At 39.3% G+C, this 6,926-nt stretch overlaps 1 long non-coding RNA gene across 2 annotated transcripts; it reads right to left on the bottom strand.

Annotated features, from left to right (window-relative positions):
- Positions 1–4,480: 4,480 nt before the first annotated feature.
- LOC123167523 (uncharacterized) lies at positions 4,481–6,580 on the bottom strand. Of its 2 annotated transcripts, none has more exons than XR_006483953.1 (2): positions 6,153–6,580; positions 4,481–6,026 (listed from the first exon to the last, which is right to left on the bottom strand). It is a non-coding gene; the product is annotated as an uncharacterized lncRNA (long non-coding RNA). The 2 variants fall into 2 exon arrangements; XR_006483952.1 differs by having other exon boundaries at positions 4,481–5,914.
- Positions 6,581–6,926: the final 346 nt, after the last annotated feature.

Below are 6,926 nucleotides of genomic sequence, written 5' to 3'. Positions count from 1 at the left end.
CCGACAAGGGACTCATCTCACCCTTTTTATTCATAATCATTGGAGACCTACTCAGACGCATGATTGAGTAGGCACATTCAAACAACGAGCTTAACCACACGATCAAAAATGATTTCCCACCAATTGTTCTCCAGTATGCCGAGGACACACTCATTCTGCTCAAAGCCACACCAATGGCGGCCCAAACCTAAAGCAAACTCTTGATGATTTCGCCACAGCCACGAATCTCCATCTAAAGTACAATAAAATAACCTTTCTAACTTTAAACGTTGAGCCAAGTCTTGCCAACGCACTAGCTACTGATCTTCAAACCACATTAACTAATTTCCCCCAAACATATCTTGACAATCACAACCTTCCAACCTCTACTAGATAATTTTGGTAGATACCTTTCTGGTTGGGCTGATCTGTTGTTCACAAAAGGGCGCATATAGTGCTATAGTTTGCAGTACTAGACTCTCTTCCAACTTATTTCATGGGCTCCTTTCAGCTGCCAAAAATCCTCATTGAATTGATTGACAAAAAATGTAGGTGCTTCTTTTGGTCAGACAAGGACATATAGGATTATGGGCTCAATGTTTGGTGGCATGGGACAAAGTATGCACTCCCAAAACAGCAGGTGGTCTAGGGGTTAAAACATTGAAGCAGAACTCTTTTGTCTTATGATGAGGTTTTCTTACAACTTGCATTCCACAAACCTAACTTGAAAGCAGTGGATCCTGATCCAATCGCCTTTCCCAGTCTCTATGGGTTCAAGAGTAGCTTACCTAGCAAAATTATACGACAAAAATGTTGAACCTCTCAGAGAATTAACTGGATGCACTGTCAAACAGTGGCCCCTCCACCTTCTTTTGGCTAGATAAATGGCTTACGCTAGTTCCACTGGCCACTTCATTTCAAGAAATTTACTCACACCACCTCAAACAACACGGTTTTGTCAACGAGATTATGCATGAAGAGATCGGCTCTGTACTGCGTAATAGAATAACCTATGTTGCAACAAAGGAACTTGCATCGCTTCGTGTCTTGCTGCAGGGGGTACTGCTCACAGAACAACCATATCAAAGAACTCTTGTAGGCAACGGGCTCTTCTCCTCCAAAACTGCCTATTCCATGTTATGCAACGCAGTCGATGACCCAACTCCGAGCAAAGTTTGGACATTTGGTCCTCAAAAGTACCAAACAAATAAAGTTTTTTGGATAGTTGCTCTTCCTTGAGCGCTAAACACCTGCAAAAATCTAATCATGAAAAAGATTGTCGACTCTATGGACTACCCCTGTGCATGCAAGCATCTAAAGATAATACTCACCCCTTCTTGCTCTGCCCCAATGCGACGGGCGAGCCCCTGGTATAAACCACAACTGCAGAGACATCAAGCTACAAGCTCACCTTCCATCATCTCAATAAACTTTTATGACGTTGCAAATTCTTTGGGAAATCCGGGACTCCAAGAATGCCTGGGTTTTAAGGAAAATCCGCTTGTCTCTGGCGGATATAACTAAAAACACGGTTGGCGAGCTGATCCTTTGGACACACAGACTAAGAAAAATTGAGCAAAAGGAAGACCCGACATGTGGCATGATTTCTACTCCTCTTGGTAAACGATTGTCCTGTAAACCCCTTCATTGAAACTTCTGGTGGTGAAGCCACCCCCACACCCCCGCCCCTCCGATGTTTTAAAAAATGCCAATTTTCCTACATTTAACAAAATGTTTATTGTATCGGTCATGTAGTAAAAATGGTAAATATACAAGTTTCATTTGTTGGATTTTGATTTTGGATTCTGTTTTTGTTGCGAGCTAGAGTTTATCAGCCGAACGTGTGTTGTAGTTATGTGGACAAATAGTGTGATACAAAAGCAATGGTAATTATCAGAATCCCTCCTAAGATTGGTATATCAAATAGCAAACATGAGTGTGCGTGAACGGGGACAAAAACCGTCACATAGTCGTAACCCCCCAACACATGGAAATGCCAACATCCTCTGTTTTGACACGTCACCCCATCTGTGTCGCCATTTATCCTCCTTTCCGTTCTCTCCCCCAGCCACTCTCTGTGTGTGTAATTGCAATGAATCGCCACACATTAAGAATTAATGTGATAATTAAAACCTTATCATCCACAATATTATCACGATATGCTGGAGTTGAAAAGTTCATGAAAACAAATATAATTGATTGGTTGAAAATTATAATTCCCTTCAAAACTAAAAGAACAGATATGAAGAATCATGTTTATCTAACAAAAAAATTACGAAAATACTAACTGGCGAACGTTTCCTCGGAGTGGGGTGGCAAGCAAACACATTTTCCTTGCAGTTTTAGTTGTGACGTGAGATCAAGTGGTGGTAGTTTTAGAAGAAAAAATGTCTTCCTCTAAAGAAAAATGTCTTTCATTATAGAACTGGCATGTTCTTGAAGAAAATGCCATGCGAATCTGAAGAAACTGCCAAAAAAAAAATGTTCGCAAATACCATCTCTCTAACAAACGTTCGCCGACTATCGCGGTCCAAAAATTAGTCTAACATTGATGCTAGGATCTACGTAAAAAAGCATGCGTGTATTAGCTAAATGCCCGTACATTTATCTTTTTTTAAGTATCAGATCTATTATAAAGACTAGTCGTCAACCCGTGCATTTGCACGGGCTAGTGTATTTAATGCCTAATTGAAATGAATATTATGAAATACATTGATTATTTCCATTGAATTAGTTCAACATTTGGTTATCTATGGGTAAGTTTCTATATTGCCATGAAAAATGGTATATTTGTTGTTCATATTTCAGCTATGTGCAAAACTTCGTGCATCAAATTTGCACATGCATTGCTTAAAATTTTACCTACCATATCAATTTTCAATAAAAATAGTTTCATTAATAATCAAATTTACAAAATAATGGTCAATGCATGTTTCAAAAAATGCTAGTTTGTAAAACGTCATAATGTTTCAATTGGTGCTTATGCATTTACAAACTTGTTCCATGGGTTATAAGCCAAATTACTACATTAAAACATGTAGTATGACATTATTTAATTTAAGTGATTATAAATAAATAACTTTTTCATACTTGTATTAGATTTCTGTTACTTGCACTCTTACAATGCGCGCCACACTATTTTTCATCAGATATTTCTTGTGAGAGGTATAACTTAATTAAGTTACCACAAACAAAGTTATATTCACGCAAGAAAGTTAGTCTATGTCTATGGAGGTATATTGTATACTGGAGATGCAGAACCATGTAAACTATGAGATTCTTAATAGAGACAGCTGTTATGTAACCTAGTAAGAAAGATATGGTAAAAATAAGGGTTTTGTAATCTCATTACAATTGCAAATAAAAACTATCAAACGGTGAAAATAAAATATTTCTGTCGAAATTTAGTAACTTCTTGATAAAGTTGATAGCATATCAAATGAAAGCAACAATCAGTTCACGTACTGGATTCACCTTCTTTGTTTACCCAACAATTTCCAGTAGTGTCACATGCTATTGCTTCCCCAATAATTTCCACACACAAAGAATTAGAGAAGTTTGAAAACAGGGAAAAGGAACAAAACAAATGAAGGTCCAATTTGGTTATATAACCTACAGGGCAACAACAATCAAGGCTATAGTGTCAATTCTTGCACAACGTAATACTATGAAACTTAAAAGTATAGTTAGGAAAAGGAACAAATGGGAAGATGAATCCCTAACTCAGTAACATGCAAGGGATGTTGTTGCCAACATTGAGAGACTCCTTCGTTTTCGTTATATGTGGTACATCCTCATTGATTTATAAGAACATCTGATAGTCATAGCGCCACCCAAATTAAATATGCTCCAAGTGACAAAGAATACTTCACCGGATTAACCTGTGAAATCTGGATCACTTTTTAATTTCATATACCATGCCGTGTGTCCCTGGTCTGTTTTCGGTTGTGCTGCTAACAGTTCTTGCATTGCACTGCCAACCCGCGTCTCGACCATTATAAAAATTTAATTAAAAACATTACATATGCAGTAATAGTGACCTAAGAAATCATCAGAATCCCACTTCTGCCCTGGAAAAGCTGTGCGATGGAATCATTGGTGATGCCATAAAAATGTAATCTCGTATCTCAAAATCTGTGTGTTATCTATTTTATGTTGGTTGCCCTCCAGAGTGGCAGATAAGCGTGGCAAAAATCAGACCGTTTTGGTTGCTTTAGCACGATCTTGGACCAAATTGGCTAAGATAACATATGTATAGTAGCACGCGAATCATATTTGGATAAACTGGACGTAGCCACAGCCTTGCGGTGTACAATAGCTCATGGGTATGCGTGGATCTGCCATATGTATTTTGTCATGGAGTTGAGCATCAATGTGTCTTTTCTCCACACATGGTACATTTTTGCACGTACCAGTTTAGCAAGTGCTGGAGTGCCGGAGTTTATAGTTTATTATTTTTATGCGAGAAACTAACCTGCTATTCTACCAGAGGAATATTAAGGAATGACATAAATAAACTAATCTTAAATAGGAAAAAGAGAAGTACAGTGTCGACTGTTGAGTAGTCACAGCAAAAAACGGGACCGAGGTGTTTTTGTGGAATAGAAATTGAACCAAATAATACATGAAAATGCTGTAGCCTTCACTCCCAACCATTGTAGACTAAGACAAATTTAATTTTCAAATATACGCGAATAGCATGGACGATCAAAATTATGTTGAGTAAAAACTCCACAAAGCAGCACCTGCTTTAAAATCAAAAGTAGATCAGGTTTAAAGCTCACAAAACAACAGCAATTTAAAGAAATCCAGAAATAGTACAAACTATAGGATGAAACTGCTTTCAGCTAAAAGGTATTTTTCCACCTTTCCCAAGTTGAAATCAAATGGAAAACAGACCTCAAAAGGAACAGCAGCAGCGGATGGAATGGCCTACCTGCCAGCCGTGGTAATGATGTGGAAAACTCTCATTCGGATGGAAACGGTGGCCACAGGCGAGCATATCGTGCGTGGGCTCCGGCGATAATGGGCGAGCGCGGACGGCGGTGCACCGGTACTCCATGTCATCCTCAATCATGTGTGGCGCCTCATCCATGGCAGTTAGCCGGCTGGGCATCTGCAATAGTAGTGCAAGTATGGAAGTGCGGTGGGATTGACTGGGCGCAGCACACAGCATCTTCTCGGTGGTGGAAGTTGATATTAACTTTCCTATAAAGTAAATATACACATAGTAATACTTACATCCTTTTAATATGAAATACACAAATATCAAATTTTGGACAGTTGTTTGATGTTACTATGACAACACAACGGAAAGAATGCTCCACAATTTTGTTGACCTTCTCTCTGACTCCATAGTTTTAACATTTTATTATCCCTGTATATTCCAGGAGTCGTAAGTATTGACAACCATTGTATTTGTACTTGTTTACTTTCTTGCAATATACACTCAATCTGAATCAGAATATTTTGAGTCTTTGAGATCCCTGAGTTGTCTATTTTTCCTCAGATGCTTTGCCAACCTGCATTGATCATCTTAACCACGCACAATTTTTACATAGATTCCACTTCCATGTGGTGGAGAATAGTAGAAGATAAATGTGGCAGTAAAATATCTATACAATAGTAGAAAGATATGATTGCACCAATCAATACTAACCTGTTGAACGCCCTAGCTCGCTGATCAGGTTTCACCAATGTACAAATTTATGCATGCATCGATGACGTGATGTACATGCCATGGCATGGATTTGAGCATGTCGTCTGCGATTGAAGTAACTACCTGGATGCCACAATTATTGAGCTGCAGGCGATGGGGTTACTCCCGCTTCTCCAGCATCTCTTGTGTAATGGATGCCCATGCTCCCCGTGAGAGATGTGGCCGGGCAAACCCGGGGGCTAGAGCGTTGGATGCCTTGTGCCTCCCGAGGGAATCCTATATAGTCAAGAAGTATAAGTACAACTGATGGGCATAGTGGTGCTCCAGCCCGATCTTCATGAGGCATCCAAAAATTGTACGTGAGAAGATTCAGGGTTCAATACGAATCCTGATTAGGATGAATTCGAGCGCCAATCAAAAGAGCGATACAAAACAATGTAACACGAATCAACATTAAAATATAGGATGGTAGAACGGCAAGAAAAATTTAACACAAAATATTTTAGAAACGAACCTGATATAGACCAGGAAAACAAAATTGAGGCAGTAAGCCTCTTGACCACGCCAGATCCATGGCTTCCCTTCCTTTTCCTCTTAGATCCACGGACCTGCTTGCTTTTCTTTAGTTTGAGAGAGATAATGGCTTTGGTTTTTATGCGGGAAAGAGATTGGAGGGAGGAAAGGACGTGAAATAGTTCCATGGGGGGAGAGAGAGATAATGGAGAGGAAGGAACGATGGCATGGGGCGAGAGAGAGAGAGAGAGATAATGGAGAGGAAGGAATCGTGGGGGGAGAGAGAGATAATGGAGAGGAAGGAACGATGGCATGGGGCGAGAGAGAGAGAGATAATGGAGAGGAAGGAACCGTGGGCTAGATATTTCAGTTTCCATCGGGGAATACTTTCCACGCTGAGATTAGAATCAGATCTCTTTCGGAATCGATTTTTTTACCTGCATCTATACTTTTAGGAAAAGATTGCATCTATTTTTTTATCATTAATTATGGGAACGTGGGGGAGAGTGACATATTTGGAGTCCTATTTTTTCATCATACCTAATCAAGCTATACACGCCATGACAGGAATTGCAAGTTTTATATACCTACGTGACCAGATTGGACTTGTTTTTTTTAGCGTGACCAGATTTGACATGTTGCTTTTTTTAACGTGACCAGATTGGACTTGTTGCCCATGTAGCACAAACCTTTAGCATTACGTGCAACGTTTTTATGGATCAATGCGGAGGCTCGAAAAAAAAGATTTATTGATTGTTTTCTAGGATTGATAAAA

The sequence above is a fragment of the Triticum aestivum genome, chromosome 7D (assembly GCF_018294505.1).
Source record: "Triticum aestivum cultivar Chinese Spring chromosome 7D, IWGSC CS RefSeq v2.1, whole genome shotgun sequence".
NCBI lineage: Eukaryota > Viridiplantae > Streptophyta > Magnoliopsida > Poales > Poaceae > Triticum > Triticum aestivum.
This window is presented reverse-complemented; position numbering and strand designations above follow the sequence as displayed.